General features: G+C 46.2%; 1 protein-coding gene across 1 annotated transcript in view; it reads right to left on the reverse strand.

Annotated features, from left to right (window-relative positions):
- Positions 1 to 16,580, reverse strand: part of TRAF3 (TNF receptor associated factor 3) — a 110,987-nt gene extending 94,407 nt beyond the window's left edge. The window contains exon 1 of the mRNA XM_027569288.2: positions 16,374 to 16,580. The gene's annotated coding sequence lies outside the window, so the exon portion shown is untranslated. The remainder of the gene's footprint in view (positions 1 to 16,373) is intronic.
- Positions 16,581 to 17,862: the final 1,282 nt, after the last annotated feature.

The raw sequence follows: 17,862 nt of genomic DNA on the forward strand, positions 1-17,862 counted from the left end.
AGGCCTGGCTCAGTGTCAGCATCCCCTCAGGACTCTTCAAAGATAGCCATTAAATCTGATTTCTGTGGTCTTAACTGATTGAAATCATCTGAAGTGGGCCCCCCAGCTTTTGTGGTTCTAATAATTCTAATGTGCAGACAGGATTCAGAATCACTGACATGAGGGGCACCTGGGTGGCTCAGTTGATTAGGCATCTGCCTTCGGCTCAGGTCATGATCCTGGGGTCCGGGAATCGAGCCCCGCATCGGGCTCCTTGCTCAGCGGGGAGCCTGCTTCTCCCTCTGCCTGCCGCTCCCCCTGCTTGTGCTCTCTCTCTCTCCGTGTCAAATAAATAAATACAATCTTTAAAAAAAAAAAGAAAAGAAAAGAAATCACTGACATGAAACCATTAGGAGAAAAGAAATCACTGATAAAGTAAGACTCTTGAGAAGGCAGCCTGCAAGCCCGGTCAGGACTTCCACTAGAGTCTCTGTATTCCATCAAAGGTGTCTGGGAGGCTTCCAGTCCTGACCAGGAACTGTTACTAAATTCCTCAGGGACAGAATACCCCAGCTATCCCAGGCTCTGCGGGTCATAAGCATTTTCTCCTCCCTTGAAACCACTGAAATCCTAGACATACCACACTAAAGGCAAAGTCCTACAGGACAACCACACATAAGTGCGAAACTAGGAGATACTGCTGCCTACCAGCTGACAGAAACAAATATTTAGTAGAAGACTATGCAAAAAGAAGTTCTAACTCTTATGCTGTATGTACACTATGGTATCAATTCATGAATGGAGTAGAAACTGCACACACAAATCAAGTTGTGGATTTTAAATTATGCTCACTGAATCCTAAGACTGAAAGGGACACTAGTGGTCATGCAGCCTGCACGCCCCACAGATGACTGCCAGCTTCCACTGGACACACTCATCCCAAGAAGACAAAATAGGCCTTCCACAATGCAAATCTGCCCCTTAATGCCACCTGAACTCAAATTTTGCTTCCCAAATTCTGAATTAGCCAACATCTTCCATGCCCAGTCTCGGGTCCTTTCTGGTACGACCCATATGCACTCCAGCCCAGCAAATCCCCAATGTCAGTTCTCTGGAGGGGCTTGTTTGGGAAAATTCCTCATAGAAACCGAAGGGTCCTATTCTGACCTGTGTGTTAGCTTGCTAACTTACTCATCCTGTAACCTGCACCACCCCCCGCTTTTTAGGCCATGCAGAGATCCTCAGGGCTGCCTCCTCAGTTTCCAAGGTGGGTGGCCATCACCAAATTTCAACAGGCCAGATGGCAGCTGCCTAGAGACTTGAGGCCACAACCCCCCACCCAGAAGAGGCAGGCCCTCCACCCCAAAGGGTCGACAAAGCAGGGAATCAAACCAAAGAGGTTCTTCTCAAGCCTTAAGATCTAATGGAACTTGCCTGGCTAAGTTGGGACCTGTCTTCTTTCCTGTTTCTCCCTTTCAGAATGGGAACGGCTATCCTATACCCGCCCCACCAGGACATTTTCGAAGCCCCTAACTTACCTCGTTTCATAGGTTCACAGTTGAAGAATTCTGCCTCAAGATGATTCATACCTCGAGGCTCACCCACATCTGATTTAGATGATATTTAGATGAGACTTTGGACTTCATAGGTTATATTAAGATTTGGGGGCTGCTGGGATGGAATGAATGTATTCTGTATGTGAGAAGGACATGAATTTGGGGGCTCGAGGGCAGAATACTACACATGGCCTGAATTATGGCCCCTCAAAATTAATCTAGTGGCACTGTAACTCCTACTGTGATGTATCTGGAGATGGGCCTCTGGCAGGTAATTAAGGGCCGACAGAAGAAAGCTTGCTTCCTGTCTCACTCCCCACCACGTGAGGATACAGTTAAAAGGGGGCCATCTGCAAGCCAGGAAGATAGCCCTCAACCGGAAAGTGACCTGGCTGGCACCTCAGTCTTGGCCCTTGAGCCATCTACCATGAGAGCAGACAGGGGCTTTAAAGGTGAAACAACTTGCCCAGGGTCACAAAGACTGGTGGGGCCTAGGTTGTGGGGCCCTGACTCCTACTTAAATCTTGTCCCTCCACCGCAGGGAGGCCACCAGCTCCTTTACTCAACCTCTCCAGCACCAGCGAATACTCTTCCATGCTTTCCACCATTCTATATATTTTAGAAACTTTTACATTTGTAGTGTTACACTTAGAATAGAATGTCAAAGCTTGGGGCACCTGGGTGGCTCAGTTGGTTAAGCATCTGTCTTCGACTCAGGTCATGATCCCAAGGGCTCTGGGATGGAGCCCTGTGTCAGGCTCTCTGCTCAGTGGGGAGCCAGCTTCTCCCTCTTACTCTCCCTCTGTGCTCACTTTCTCTCTCTCAAATAAGTAAATAAAATCTTAAAAAAAAAAAAACCACAATGTCAAAGCTTTAAGAGCCTTTTTTCTTATGCAGAACTGGGACCTCAATGAAGATGCCTCACAGACAACTGGTTCAGGTTAAACTATACCTTATATATTCCACTCCAAGCAAAAGTGACTAAAATCTGATGCAGTTCCCAAGAACCCTAAGACAAAATGAAAAGCAAGGGTAACTATCTTAATTTATCTTAACACAAGTAAACGCCTTGTTTATATGAACCAGAGCAGAGAGCAGACAGGCAACATTATCAACTGTGTGACATGCCGCTGCCCTCCTGGCCCCAGCCTCCCTGTCTGGGTTACCACCCTCCCCAGTCCTCCAGTTTCATTACCCTTCCTCAGCCCCGACGCTGGTCACCTCCAGGCCACAGTCACCACATTATGGTGTAGAGAATCTTGAAGGTGATGGTGAGTGAAAAAGGCAAGTGGTATCAAAAGAAGCATCCCCAAAGACATGCAGAGAGCAATTTTCTCCTGATGATATGCCAAAGGTCAGCACACTTTTGGAATTCATAAAAGGGCAGAATGAGAAATGGGCATGTGTGCGCATGAAACGTCACTGCTGTAAAAGTCCTCAGACCGTCTAGACCACAGACTCTTGACCTCAGGCATGACAGAAGAGGATTCAGCAACTCCCAGGGCTCCCTGAAATTTCATGCACGAGTCAGGCACTCTGGTGTATCACCCAATTAAAGAGGTTGTTTCTCTTCATTCATGCCGACTTTGAACAGGTGGTTAGATGCCCAGGAGTGACGGGTATTTGGGAACAAAGGCACAGTATGCTTGGGAAACAGGACCGGGCAGCTCACACGGCTGGCCTCCTAGCCAGTGATGCTGTAAAGGCAGTGCTCTATCTGGCGGGGCTCTCTGTGCAGCTGCAAGCAAAGGGCCCACAGGGAGCACAGACACAGCCCTTCCCCTCTCCACCCTCAGCAGTCCCCATACAGATGCAGATTTCTTCTTTCGTTATTTAAATCTACTCTCTCACTCCTCTATGACCTCATCACACTTGCTTGCTCAAATAGTGTTGCAACAATCAGCTGAGAAAGGCTGAGAAAGCAGGGTTTACAGAAAATGTGACTTCCATGTTACAACTAATGTGTACACACCTCTTCACAAGCTGTCAAATTATCCCACACTTTTCTACATAAACAGCCATAACTTAATTCTAATAAGTCTCTAGAGGATTTACTAGAATGATAGGGTGAACACAGGAAATTTAGGATATGTAGGCTTACTAATTTTTTCTCGATGAAGCTTTTTTTTAAGAACAGAAGGAAATATAAACTTCAATTCCACAATACTCTTCAAAATGAAAGTGAATTTTCAAATAATTTTTAAAATGAACTAACAGGAGGGGCGCCTGGGTGGCTCAGTTAGTTAAGTGTCATACTCTTGATCTCAGCTCGTCTTGATCTCAGGGTCATGAGATCAAGCTCCACCTTGGGCTCCACGCTGGGCATGAAGCCTATTCAAAATTAAAAAAGAATTAAATAAAAAATAAATGAACTAACAGGAAGGGAAAATCTACAGACCCAAAGTTGTACCTGAAAAACTCCTGACAAACAGATGATCAAGGATGCCTGCTGATTAAGTAGAAAAAACATACATTTTATTACCATTTTATGAATGGGTGTATTCCAAAATTTTATTCATGAATTCTTGGTTGAGAACACAGAATGCATTTTCTCACAGAAAACAGGTAACACACAACAGTTGGGGTTTCCATTTTAGCCCACAAAAGCCTGTCTTACAAAGCGTATACAATACACACTGCTGATAGCACTAGAACCGGACCACGACACATACAGTGGGTTAAAGAGGGCCACAAATTCCTTGACACTCCTTTCAATAAGAGCTAGGCAATGTGTCCCCTCTATCCCTAAAACTGGGAGTACCTTGAGGGTTCTTCGACCAATAGAACATAGCAGGAATAATGCTGCACCAATGAGTCAGTCTCTGCTTCCTCTCCCAGAATACTCACTGTAGGAGTCCTAGGCTGCCAGGTAAGAAGTCCACCCACCCTGGCAGAGAGGCCATCTACAGAGGCCCTGACAGTACATGGAAAGGGAAGAACCACAAAGCCAGGCCTTCCAAACATCCAGCCATGTTGGACTCCAGACCAGATGCCAGATAAATACCAGTATGTGACCTAGGTTAATGCTACACAGAGCAGAAGAATCACCCAGCTCAACCCTGCCTGATCAACTCACAGGACCATGAGATCTAAAAATAGATTACTGCTCGGGACACCTGGGTGGCTCAGTCGGTTAGGCATCTGCCTTTGGCTCGAGTTGTGATCCCGGGACCCTGGGATCGAGTCCCACATTGGGCTCCTTGATCAGTGGGGAGCCTGCTTCTCCCTCTGCCTGCCACTCCCCCTACTTGTGCTCTCTCTCTGACAAATGAATAAATAAAATCTTAAAAAATAAACAAATAAATAAAAATAAAAATAGATTACTGCTGTTTTAGGTCACTGATGCTTAGGACAGTTTGTTACTCAGCAGCCATTATCTGGGACAATCTGTAGCTTTTTCAGAAAATGACAAGCACATCTCTCTCCTGTCCTGGCAAAAGGAATAGTGTCCCCTCCTCCCTTCTCCACTGGTGGACACAGAGTTATGGTGGTCATGTCAGCCAGGATTTTCCCAGTGATAGGCCATGAAGGGCAGCCTTGTGTTGGGAAGCGGGGAGGTATGTGGCATGATCATCATCATCCTGCCTGCTTCAAAACCCTTCTTGAATTTTCTACACACTACTGAGGACAGGAAAGTTTTCAAAATTCTGAAGAAATAGGATGTCCAATCAAAATGCAGTTGGTACCCTGATACAAAAGCCAGACAAAGATACCACAAAAAATAAAAACCCATATCCCTTATGAACTTGGATGTAAAAATCTCAACAAAATATTATCAAATCAAATCCAACAAGACATTAAAAGGATGATACACCCCAGTAAAGTGAGATTTATCCCAGGAGAGCAAATGTGGTTCAACATACCAAAATCAATTAACATAAATACACCACACTGATAGAATAAGGGGGGGAAAAAAACCACATGATCATATCAATAGACACACAGAAAGCATGTGACAAAACTCAACATATTTTCATGATAAAACACTCAGCCAAGTAGGAACTGAAGGGAACTTCCTTAACATGATAAAGGGGGGCACCTGAGTGGCTCAGATGGTTAAGCATCTGCCTTTGGCTCAAGTCATGATCCCGGGGTCCTGGGATCGAGTCCCACATCAGGCTCCCTGCTCCTTGGGGAGCCTGCTCCTCTCTCTGCCTCTGCCTCTGTGTGCCTCAATAAATAAAATCTTTAAAAAAAAAAAACATGATAAAGGGCATTTATTAAAAAACAAAACAAAACAAACAGCCCACACCTAACTTCATAATCAATGGTGAAAGACTGAAAACTTTCCCCTAAGACCAGGAACAAGATAGGGATGTCTGCTTTCACTTCTGCTATTCAACACTATAGAAGTGGTAGCTAGAGCAATTAGGCAAGAAAAAGAAAAAAAAAAGGTAACCAAATTGGAAAGAAAGAGATAAACTATCCCTATTTGCATATGACATGATTTTATATATAGAAAATCCCATAAAAAACCCAGAAAACTACTAGAGGGGCACCTGGGGGGCTCAGTCGTTAAGCATCTGCCTTTGGCTCAGGTCATGATCCCAGGGTGCTGGGATCGAGCCCCGCATTGGGCTCCCTGCTCAGCGGGAAGCCTGCTTCTCCCTCTCCCTCTCCCCCTGCTTGTGTTCCCTCTCTTGCTGTGTCTCTGTCAAATAAATAAATAAAATCTTAAAAAAAAAAAAGAAAGAAAGGAAAACTATTAGAGGTAATAACCAAATCAGCAAAGTCTGGGTGTATGATCACCACACAAAAATCAGTTGTGTTTTCATACACTAGCAATGAATAATCTGAAAGAAAATTAAGGAAACAATTCCATGTAAAAAACATCCAAAAGAACAAAATATCTAGGAATAAATTTAACAAAGAAGGTAAAAGATTTGTACATTGACACTACAAAATCTTCCTAAAAGAAATTAAAGATGTAAATAAGTGGAAAGACACCCCACAGTCATGGATCCGAAGACTCAGATTGTAACAATGGCAACTCCTCAAAGCAGATTCAAAGCAATCTTGATCAAAATTCCACTGACCGTTTTTTGCAGAAAGAGAAAAACTGATCCTCAAATTAATATGAAGCCGCAAGAGGTCCCAAGTAGTCAAAGCAATATTGAAAAAGAAAAATAGAGTTGAAAGACTCATACTTCTCTTACTACCTCAAAACTTTCTATAAAGCTACAGTAATTAAAACAGTGTGCCACTGGCATAAGAACAGACATATAGACCAAGAGAACAGAACTGAGAGTCCAAAAAATAAAGTCAAACATCTATGGCCAGCCGATTTCCAACAGGGTGCCAAGACCATCCAATGGAAAAAGAATAGTCCCTTCAACACATGGTACTGGGACAAGTGTATAACCACATACAAAAGAATGAAGTGGGACTCCTAGCTCACTCCATATATAAAAATTAACTCAAAATGGATCAAAGACCTAAATGTAAGAGCTAAAACTGTAAAATATAGAGATAAATCTTCATGACCTCAGATTTGGCAACAGATTCTCAGATTTGATACCAAAAGCACAAGCAACAAAAAGAAAAAAAATAAATTGGACCTTATCAGAATTAAGAACTTCTGTGCATCAAAGGGCATTTATTAAGCATGTGAAAAAAATACTTACAGAATGGAAGAAAATATTTGTCAACCACATACTTAATTAGGGTTTAATATTTAAAATATATAAAGAACTCTTACAACCCAACAACAAAAAGGTTAACAACCCAACTAAAACATGGGCAGAGGGTTTGAAGGGACATCATTCCAAAAAAGACATACAATTAAAAGATGTTCAATATCACTGGCCATTAAGGAAATACAAAATTATAATGAAAATACCACTCTACATCCACAAGAATAGCTTACGTACATACATACATACATGTTGGCGAAGATGTACCAGAAACTGGAACCTAGTACATTGCCTGTGGAAATAAGTTAAACACAGAATTATTGTATGACCCAGCAATTCCATTTCCTAGGTACTTCACGCAAGAGAAATGAAAACACATGTCTACACAGAAACTTGTACACGTTATTCATAATAGCCAAAAGGGGAAAACAATCCAAACATTCATCACTGGATGAATGGATAATTTGTGGTATACACACACACAATGGAATATTATTCAGCCATAAAAAAGAACAAAATACTTATACATGCTACAATTTAGCTGTACCTCAAAAACATTACACTAAGTGAAAGAAGCTAGACATAAAAGGTCACACATTGTATGATCCCTTTTATATGAACTGTCCTGAGAAGGCAAATCCATAGAGACAGAAAGCAGATTAGAGGTAACCAGGGGTTGGGAGGAAGAGAGAATGGGGAATGATTACTTAATGGGTATAAGATTATGTAATGGGGTGATGAAAAAGTTTTGAAACTAGACAAAGCTGGTGGTTGCACAACACTGTGAATATGCTAAGTACTACTGAACTGCACACTTAAAATGGTAATTGCATGTTATGTGAATTTTGCCTCAATAAAAGAAAATGTGGTTAGACTATAGTATATTGATTCATCCATACAAATACTTGAGTACCTACCACACGCCAGGCACTTCTCCACTATATGGATTAAGATGATGAACAAAAATTTTCTGCTACGAATTTAAAAAGCAAGGTAAGAGTCTAGAGTTACAGCATGGAGTATTTTAATTAGGGTGTTCAGGGAAGACCTCCTGGAAGAAGTGACATTTGAACAGAGACTCGAATGAATTGAAGAATGTTATTCTACTAAATAATAAAAGAAATAATGTACTAAAATTAAATATAAATTTTATCAAAAGTCATCACATGCAAAAATTCCTTTTCTAAAAATCATTTTACTCTTCATTATGAATAATTTCTTTATAGTCCAATAATATGCTGTTTCTACACTTACTCTGTAGCTTTCAGGGCCAAGCCATACTCTCAAGAGAGCCTGTCATTCACCTTGCTAGGAAGACATGTTTTCCCTTTAGGAAATCACTCAGGAAAGGAAAGAGGGAGAGGAATTACCACTTATGATATGATAGGTTCTCACATTCACTCATATTCTCACTTTTATTCCTCACAACTACCTTTTCATCGACGAGAAAATTGAGGTTCAGAAAGGGTAACTTACCACCATAGTTAGCTAAAGGAAGGACCAGAATTCAAATCGGGTCTGATTTCAAACCCATACTCCTTCCATACAAAAATTCGTCTCATTTTTACAGAGCACATCTTAGGCTAGACTGAAAATAGGATGAAGTGACCCTGTCCTTGAGAAGCTTGTCATCTCAACACTAGAGACCCATCCAAGATGCACCAGAACATTCCTCAATCTGAAGAAGGCAGAGCAGGCTCCATAAACATGAGGTCTTTGCTATCCAATGCCGTGGCATGCACCCAAAAAGTCCAACTCGTGTTAAGAACTAAGGAATCTACCCTCTACCACGCCAGGAACATGACCTTGTGGCCTCGGTGTCCAGCTGTGTGCCAGCATTCACAACCCTTCCTGGAGCTACCGATGCCTATGCAACAAGCCTCCTCACCTCAATCCAGCCATCACTGACCCCTCCTGGTTCTGTGTTCAAAACTGTCCAGCAGTTCTAGCAGAAGAGCCACATAAAATCTTCTCCAAAATAGTCAACAACATCATTTCCTTGCTAAATCTGGAGAAGGCTTCCTTGCCTTTAACTTATACTCCCATAAGTAATCTGTAGTTATAATTACATTCCAGATGAATGGGTAGAAATTTGACTGCGCTGGGCTGCAACCATTACGCTCTCTACAGAGTGACCAGGCCTCGGGGACTTGTTCACCACTAATAAGCTAATGTTTGTAAACCTCTATAAAGATATAATGACTAAATACTATCATTATTACTAGACTACCAGTTTAAATGTAAATTAAGAGAGGGAAAGGGGAAAGAAAACACATTAGTAAGTCAGGTTTGGGACTGCTACTCAGCAAGATGTAAGCAACATCTGAACCACAAGGGTAAAGAACGTCTTAACTGAATTTGTTAAAGGATATTGAATGCAATGTTGCTGCTATAAGAAAATAACTCAAAACAGAAAGAAGGAATGGAAGGAATACCGGCTAGAAAAATAAGTTGATATAGGCAAAGCAGATGTTAAAGGAAAGGAAAGGCTGCATACAAAAAACATATGCTGGAAAAATACACAATTTCTTTAAAAAGCACTACATAGCAACAAAACTAAAACACTAGAATCTGAAAGCAAAACTAAAAAGTCTAGAATGCGAACAAAATCCAAAACTGGATTATAATTCAGCTTAAACTGACCACACAGCACAGTAATGAAAACATAAACTCTATAGAGTCTATTGCTCTTCATTATTCTCATCTGTAAAATGGGAATGATTCTTAACTTCAAAAGTTAGGCTGGCACAGAGGCGCCCCCAAAGGCAGCCAGTTCCCAGTTCCTGAGCCCTCTCCCTGAAACACAGCCGTGGGGAACAGCTTCAGACTCATGGGCCCTCTGACATGCAACTCTGCCAGCAAATGCTTTTCCTCTTCCGCAAGCTTGCTCATGCTTGTTCTCCCTGGAAAACACCTCCTAACCCCCCAGTCCAAATTACACGGCACCCCACGCTCCCTCAGCAGCTCACAGCACCTACCACACTGTGCCATAATCCACAGGCTCTTCTGGCTCATCACCTTACAGAAGCTCCTTGAGGATGGCCATCATACAGCTTCTTACTTGACTATTTAGCTTTGACATCTGGCATAGCTCCCGACTAAGCTCTCAAATGTGTGCTGATCAAATAACTGTCAATTCTCCTAAGTTGGAACAGAGGCCAAGCAGGTTCTCTGGGGCAAATCTTGACAAGTGAAGAATGTAAAGAAAAAACTCTAGTCTGGGTGAACAGTCCATGCTTTGCCATTACCTGACTTGGGACAGTTACTAACCCAAACACTCCAAGCCTCCCATATAAAAAGAGGGAATTCAACTAGAAAGTCTCCACAGTCCTTACCATAGGCAAAGACATATTATGTTCCTATTTTAAGATCTTAACATTCTTATTCTACTACATCTTGATTAGCTATTATATTAGCAGTTATTGTATGAAAATTAACCTCAGGGGCACCTGGGTGGCTCATTCCACTGACTCTTGATTTCACCTCAGTTCATGATCCAGGGTGGTGAGATCAAGCTCTGCATAAGGCTCGGCATTGCTCGTGGAGCCTGCTCAAGATTCTGTCTCTCTCTCCCTCCCCCTCTCTTAAAAAAAAAAAAAAATTAACATCAGTAGCATGCTTTATTGTCCATTTCACTCATAACAAGCATGTGATGTGCATGGTGCTTTCTACCCCATTTTAAAGATGGGGAAACCTATTCAGAGAGAACCAAGAGTCTGCCCAAGGACAGAGGGCAGGACTGGCATTTAGATCCTCCCCTTCTCAAGCTGGGGAATGGACAGCTCCAGGGACCCATGGTAGGATGCCAGGGAAGCCCTCGGGGATCCTCGGGGAGCCAAGGACAAACGAAATGCATCTTTTGGAGAATTAACTATACTCAAAAATTTGGGAGACAAAGTGTGTTTATATTTTTAAAAAATCAGACATATTATTGAGTACGATATAAAATCTGTATTAAAATTTAAGATAAAGGACGCCCGGCTGGCTCAATCATAGAACATGAGACTCTTGATCTCAGGGTCGTGAGTTCAAGCCCCATGTTGGGTGCAGAGATTACTTAAAAAATAAAAAATAAATTTTAAGAAAAAATTAAAGCTAAAACTTAACAGGCCTAGACTCCCATTAAGGGCTTGAGACATACTAAAGCCATGCCATGCCCTTTCTCACACACAAAAGCCATCCGAAATCAGAACATTTAATTTGCCCTATAATAACATCTCAAAACATCAGGCTGTATTAATCCAAAAAGGATAGAATTTAATTTCTAGAATAAAGCTGTGACTTCAGGGCATTACTGAGCAGGGAAAGACAAGTAGTTTTTCCTGTTCTTCCTTTCTAAGTCATTAAAAGCACCCAGGGAAGTTACAATGTCAAATGAAGTCTCCCATTATACAAGCCTCTTAACGCAACAAACCAGGGAGCTAAGCCTGACAGGCAGCTATGAGGCACACCAGACTGCAGACGTTATCAGCCAAACCACACGGAATTACTGTGTGGGCATCTGGCGCGTTTCTCCTCTCTCCCAAACTTGCAGTTCTGGACACAAACACTGACAGGAGGGGCCTAATGGGTTCCTCATCACCTCCAGTGTATGCAGGCCTCCTACTGGGCATTAACCTTCCACAGTACAAAGCCAGTCTCTGAAAACCTTCACTATAATTATCATGACTCCTGGAGACTCAGGTTTTACCACTCTGATACTACCATTGTCCTAAAGATTTTATTATCCTACTTGGTTAATCAATTTAGCTTTTCACTCCACTTAAGGAACCAAATTTCCAATAAACAGGCTTTTGGGTTTTTTTTTTTTTAAGATTTTATTTATTTATTCATGAGAGATAGAGAGAGAGAGGCAAGGGAGAAGCAGGCTCCCAAGGAGCAGGGAGCCCGATGCGGGACCCGATCGCAGGACTCTGGGATCACGACCCGAGCTGAAGGCAGACGCTTAACCATCTGAGCCACCCAGGCGCCCAGGCTTTTGGGTTTTGCCATAGAGTCAGTGTTTAAATTGGAAAGGAAATCAGAGTATCAGAACAGCAGGCCTGGTATCTTTCTTGGCAGAATGACCTCATAAAAAGTTACCCAATCACCTCCATTAAAAAAATAACATAGTTAAAATCAGCACAGAACAAGCTCTCTAGAAAAACGTAAATCATGAAATGAAATTATAGGACCTGACTTTTTTATTTCTTGAGAATTAAAGAGATTTAGGTCACTTCAGCACAGATGACAGGGCAGTAGGTTGACAGGGGTGGGGGGGCAAGTTCCTGAGGAACAGGTGCTTTTTATTAACACTTACACCCCTCCCCCCCCACCGCCTTTTGAGACTCGACCTACAACAAAAACAGTAGACACGGCCGAGCTACTGCTCTGCTCCCCAGTGCAGGCCGGGCCCTTCGCAGCGGCACACTGCCTGACCCACTTGAGCTCCTGGTTAAGAGCTAGAGGACAGCACAGGAAACATCGCAACTGGAAATCCACTGACCAGCAGCATCACCAGCACTGTGTCGAACTGGCAAGAAGTGACAGGAGAGCAAACTGTCAGATCTCATCTTACCAAAACACGGGGGGGGGTGGAAAGAAATCCTCTTCCTGCCATTCAAAGGGTCCTGCAAGAGGCCCAATGGCCTCCCTAATGCTGGGGCTCAACACCCGCCTCCCAGACGCCTTCCCTGACTACCCCCAGCCAGCCAAAAGCTTCCCCTTTCCTGAATTCTCACCATGCTTCCAGTCTTCCGCACAATCCACTAACTCACTTTAGCCTACATTTTATGCCTACTTAGTTTCTTCCTGGTGGGGCTTCCCTCTCCAGCTGAGCACCAGTTCCTTGAGGGCAGGGTGGTAAATTTCCACTTTTCCTCACTCTTCCTGCCACAAGCTTCAGTCCTGGTACTGTCTTGGTCCGATACCCATGGTTTCAGGTATCTCCCGTCCTGGTGCACAGGGGCGGACTTCTGCAGACCTTGGCCTTAAAGGCAGGTGCTGTATCACACACATCCCAGCTCTGTAACAAGAACATTATGGGAACTCAAGGCACATTAATTGAACATTGTTAGATGAGAAAAAGATTCCCAACTCCCAGTTAATGATCCACTTATCCTGAGGAACACAATTCAGCAAGAGATTCCCACCTGATTTTTGGAGTTGTCAGAAACCGACAGTCACCTACATTTATGACATCTTACTACCTGCCAGCCTCAGCCCAAGGTGTCTGCACAATGAGACAAAAAATTTTCGCCACAAGAAATTTTACTGCTTAATGATAAAAACCTCACCCCTCCTTCCTAGGTTGGTCAGTTCCCCACCCCCCACTCCTCTAACATAGTGTTGTACAGAACACAGACAGTCAATAAAGCCTCTTCAAAATGAGAAAGAAGCCGTTTTGTATTTTTTAGTTAATTGTGAATCATAGATACTACTCAGGCACACGTAGTTTTCTTACATTTTTCCTTTCTGTTTAAAATTACATTTTCTTCTATGTCCACTGGCTCCTTTGGGGACCCAAAGCCTCTAGCTATGATGCAAGTGGCACCTTCCCCCATTCACCTCTCTACTGCCCTCCTGCCCACAGGAATCTGGCCTCTCCCTCCAGCTCTACTCCTCCCGCTCAGAACAAGCCTAAGCATCACCTCCACAGTTAGGCCTCGACTGCCTCTCTCTGGTCACCTTCCAGATCCAATGGCTTCACTTCCTTCTTTCTCCCTCAGTAACTCCCTTCCCAGTTTCTGTCAGTATGTGAAGTCAATACTATGACTCTCCCCCGCCACCGCACCAAAAAAATAGTATTTCTTCCTCTACCAGCACTTGTAAAAAAGCACACAACGGGTCTTGACTCTATGGAATCAACACAGGGGGCCTTGGTCATAAGATGTCTCCTCCACCAAGTTAACAGTTCTTAAATTGACCATGGCAAGGAAACTCAGCTATTGCATAATACTTGATAGTTCAGATCACTTGCTGTTTGGAGAGTCCTGCTATAAGAAGATGAGAAAATAGAGATGGGCAAATTTAACGCAATTTCCTTTGTTTGCTTGAGCCAGCCCGGACTTGCAACACCACGGTGACAGTTTTATCTTTCTTGAAGTACAGCTTTAACATCACACAGAAGGACTTTAAGGGAGTGATAAATCATTCTCCTCCTCAGTTTATTAGCATATCTATCCTGACAATACCCCAGGAAGGCCTTTCTCAGCTTTGCACAGTTAAAAAATAAAGGGATTCTAGCCGGGGTGTTTATAGAATCAAAATCCCAAGCACAGGGGAAAACACCAAGAAGCAGCCCAGGTGTTTCAGTTAAATGAAGGACCTTCTTCAAGGCATGAACAAGAGCAGGAATATTTTGACGGTATTAAGAGAAACAACTGACCACTGCTATTGCCTGTTTCCAGCGGAATGTGTTTACACCCGTCTCATTAAGTGAGGCCATCTTATTAATTCCAAAATGCATGAATAGACTCCAAGGAAAATAATTGGTCTTCTTTCCCCTCACAGAAAAATTCACATGAATGTCTTAAAAAAAAAAAAAAAAAAATGCTGGACTTCTCCCTGCCAGTTCTCTCTGCTTTCCTGGCTTCTGCACTGTGACAGCTGGAACAGATGGCGTCTGGCTGAGACACCTCAACGTCTTAAACCTCATGCGTGACAGGGGCTGATTTTAATTAGTGATGCTGGAATCCCAGGTCTGTCAGGGTGTCTGCCACGAGCATCTACTCACAAGGATTTCCAATCTTATATATTTTCCAGTTTCCATACCAGTACGGCTTATTTTGCTTGGCCGACGAATTTTTCATCTTTACACTAATTCTAAATATATATCTATACAGTCACAACAGGGTAAAAAGGCAAATATCCCCTTTCACTTGAAAATAGAATGGCTGGGCACTATTTTGCCAAACATCCTACACATGATGCAGTCTTTTTAACAGGCCATTTTCAAAGATGGGAAAGACACGCGAAGATTTTTTAGCACCAACTGATGGTCCGCCTGCTCGTTTCTTTAAATAAGAATTTTATAGGTAATACAGAAGATTACAGAATACGTTTCCAAAAGCTTCACCAGTGTGTATTCACGGCAAATGCCAGAAAAAAAAACAACAACAAATTATGGCTCCTCCTCAGTTGTATGCTGTGAATGTAAATTAAGAAGCAGTAAGGTAACGCTACTCGGTACAGCCTTTATGACTCCACAAAAATAAATGAACACACGCGCGCGCACACGCACGCACACGCACACGCACACACACCGTATCTCCGCCCGAAATCTGATTCAGAGCTTAGTAGGAAAAACGTGAAATAAAACTGTTTCCTTCAACGGCCCATTAGCTGAAGGGTTCTTAAATTTCAAAGCACGTCCACGACAGTTCATCCATTTCCATTTTGTTGCTATCTTTTCAGATTAAGGGTAAAGAATGTTCCACGCAGAATCCTCTCTACAGGTCCAAATATTAAATAGATGTCCCCAAATGGGGTGACAATGTGAAAACGTGGCAAAACGTACGTGAGCCATAGCCTGGCGCGTCAAGATGAAATTTTAAATACTGTGGCACGGATCATTTTCATTTTTTGCACCTCTGGGAGCCCAGCCTGACCTTTACTATTAATCAAAGGTAGAATGGGTGCATTTTGCCCAAAACTGGAGCCCAGTACCCGCCTGCCTTCGAGGCCACTGCAGCTCCCCGCTTATGAATCAGTCAGAGGTCCATCTGCAGAGGAATGACTCAGTATAAACTTTTAAATAACGGCTCAAAAAAATCCCACCCGCCGCCAGCCCAGGGCGAGCACGTCTGCGGGCGCAGACCCCCGAGCCAGAGCGTCCCTCCCACCGCGAAAACACAGCGCCCCGCAGAAGATGCCGGCTCTCCCCACCCCGCGGGACTCACGCTTTCAAGAGGCCTCGGCACCCCGTTTCCTGAAAAGCTGCGGGCACCCCGGCCCGCGGGCCCCGGGCCCGGCCTCGAGGACAAAGTTTTCCGAAGTTGAGGCGCTCGGGGGGCGGGCGGGCCCGGGCGGGGGCGAGGCGGCGCCGCACCGGGCACTCGCCGCCGGGCGCCGGGCCTGCTCCGCCCCGGCCCCGCTCCGGCCCCGGGCCGCCGCCGCCGCCGCCGCCGCCGCCGCCGCCGCCGCCGCCGCCGGCGCGGGCGCGGGAAGGAGCCGCCGGGGATGGAGCCGCCCGCCAACGCCGCCCGCCAACGCCGCGGCCCCTTACCCCGCGGTCCGCCCCGCTCGGCCGGCTCAGGGGCGCCGGGCGCGTCCTCCGCCGCGGTCCGCAGCGTCCTGCTCCCCGGGCAGCCCCATGTCGGGGGGCGGGGAAGGGCCGGCGGCCGCCGCCGCCGCCGGCTGGAAAGTCCCGGCTGGGCTGCAACCCCGGCTCGCGCACGCGGCGGCCGCGCCGCGCCGCGCTCCCTCGCGCCCTCACGCACCCTCTCACAGCACTTCCTCTCGCGCGCTGGAAATCCCCGCCGGCCGCCGGCGCGCGCCCCGGCGCGCGCCCGCCCCGCCCCCGCCGCCCGCGCGCGCGTGGGAGCGCAGGAGCCGGCGAGCGCGGCCAGCCCCACGCGCCCGCGGCCCGCGCGGCCCCGCTCCCCCCAGCGCGCGCGCCCGCCGCCCGTTGCTAAGGCCCGCCCGCCCCGCGCCCGCCCCGCGCCCGCCCGCTGGCCTTAGCAACGGCGCCGCGCGCGAGCCCGGGCGGCCCCCGACGCCCCCCGCGCCCGCCGCCGCGCCGCCCGCCCCCTCGCTCTGCGCGGCCCCCGCCCCCCGGGCCGCCGCGCGCTCCCGCCGTCCCCCCCTTTCCGGGTAAAAAAAACAAAACAAAACAAAAAAACAGCCACGCAGCGGCGTGTGGGCCCCAAAGGTGCAGGTTCCGTGGCGGCCGGGAGCGATGGCGTCACCCGGTTCACCCGCGCGGCCACGCTCACTCCCACAGACTGCACCCCCAGACACACGCTCACCATCACCCCACACACCCGCACACTTGCCGACACAGGCTCACAGACACGCATTCCTAAACACGGTGCCATTCAGACACGCTCACACTCACCTGGGCACAGACACGCTCACATCCCTCGCACTACACACTCCTTCACATACCGGCCGACACACGCTCCCGCACAGCCGTGCACACAGCACACACGCGCGCTCACACACACATTCCTCACACACACACGCGCGCGCGCAGGTGGGTGGGGCCAGAGGTGACTCAAGCCATCTGGGCCTCTGCTCTCTTTTATTGAGAGGGGCGCCGTAGGAGCATTTGTTTGGTTGGAGTTTCCTTTCCTTCCTCGCTGGGCTCCTCCCACACCCAGGAAGCCGCGCTCAGTCAAGTGTGACAGGGTGGCCAGTGTGCCACAAGTGCCCCGACTTCGCCACTGGCCCGGGCGCCCCGAGTGGACGGGATTCCGCTGCCCGCGCACTGCTCTCCTGCGTCAAGCTCGGGCCTCTGCGCCCGCTTCTCCGGAGGCCATGGCCCCGCTGCCCCCCAAGTCATCAGCGGTAGCCCTGGCCCTCTAAGACCTCTGCACCCCGCCTGGCGGGGCCTCTCTCTCGGGGAGGCTCCAGGCCAACTCTACCCATGTTGACAAGTCAACACTGGGGCAACAGAAAGGGCTTTTCGAGAAGGCTTCTGAAGATCCCTGACCAGAGCTGAGGCCAGTGTGACCAGCGCGGGCCAGTCTTCCTTCTTGTATTTCTCCAATGAC

This window comes from Zalophus californianus, chromosome 6 (assembly GCF_009762305.2).
Source record: "Zalophus californianus isolate mZalCal1 chromosome 6, mZalCal1.pri.v2, whole genome shotgun sequence".
In the NCBI taxonomy this organism is placed as follows: Eukaryota; Metazoa; Chordata; class Mammalia; order Carnivora; family Otariidae; genus Zalophus; species Zalophus californianus.